This window comes from Triticum dicoccoides, chromosome 1B (assembly GCF_002162155.2).
Source record: "Triticum dicoccoides isolate Atlit2015 ecotype Zavitan chromosome 1B, WEW_v2.0, whole genome shotgun sequence".
Taxonomy (NCBI): Eukaryota; Viridiplantae; Streptophyta; class Magnoliopsida; order Poales; family Poaceae; genus Triticum; species Triticum dicoccoides.
Genome location: NC_041381.1, coordinates 390,589,048 through 390,590,225, shown reverse-complemented (window position 1 = coordinate 390,590,225; position 1,178 = coordinate 390,589,048).

Sequence of the window (1,178 nt, the reverse complement as noted above, 5' to 3'; positions counted from 1 at the left end):
GCAATGCAGTGCATACCGGACATTCATTCAAATTCTCGTATTCACCGCGGTAGAGGATGCAGTCGTTGATGCATGCATGTATCTTCAGAACCTCTAAACCTAGAGGGCATACAACCTTCTTTGCTTCGTACGTACTGGCGGGCAACTCGTTATTCTTTGGAAACATATTCTTCAACATTTTCAGCAAGTTTTCAAATGTCGAGTCAGCTACACCTGCCTGTGCCTTCCATTTCAGCAAATCCAGTGTGCAGCCCAGCTTTTTCAGACCATCATCGCATCCGGGGTACAACGACTTTCTGTGATCCTCTAACATGCGATCCAAATTCTCCCTCTCCTTTTCAGTTTCGCAGCGTCTCCGTGCATCAGCAATGGTCCGACCAAGATCATCAACGGTCTCATCACGTGCCTCTTCTTCACCTTCCCCTTCACCTTCCCCTTCACCTTCCCCTTCACCTTCCCCTTCACCTTCCCCTTCACCTTCCCCTTCACCTTCCCCTTCACCTTAAGCATCCTCCATGAAAGTATCACCGAAATGAGCAAGATAGCTTTCATCGATGAAATCATCCCCTTCTTCATCTTCTTCCATTATAACCCCTCTTTCTCCATGCTTGGTCTAACAATTATAGCTTGGCATGAAACCGTGCCGAAGCAGGTGCAGGTGAACTTCTCTTGAGGAAGAGTAACCCTTCTGATTCTTACAGTCAACACATGGACAGATAACAAAACCCTTCTGCTTGTTCGCATTACCCACTACGAGGAAATCTTTCAAACCCGTAGTGAACTCGCGGGAGAGTCGGTTACCGTACATCCATTGCCGATTCATCTGCATTATTATAATATAAAATATATAATTAACCATCATGCATTTGTTAAACTAACTAGCTATAAACAATAGAAATTAAACAATGAACAACACACATGCATATTTTATCAATGACACACATGCATGAAAGGTTCAAGTTGCTAACCGCGATCGAGGAGGAACCTCAAGTGTGGCTCCAACACTTCATATCATGTTTGTTTCACGCTGTTGGGCATTTCATCAAACACCTTGTGTGCATAAGAGGAACCAAAAGCAAACCTACACCCCCTTGTGAAGAGAAGTGGCACCAAATGGCTAAGTGAGTGCGCTGAACTGGTATATATAGGGGAGGAGCTTTAGTCGCGGTTGGCCAGGC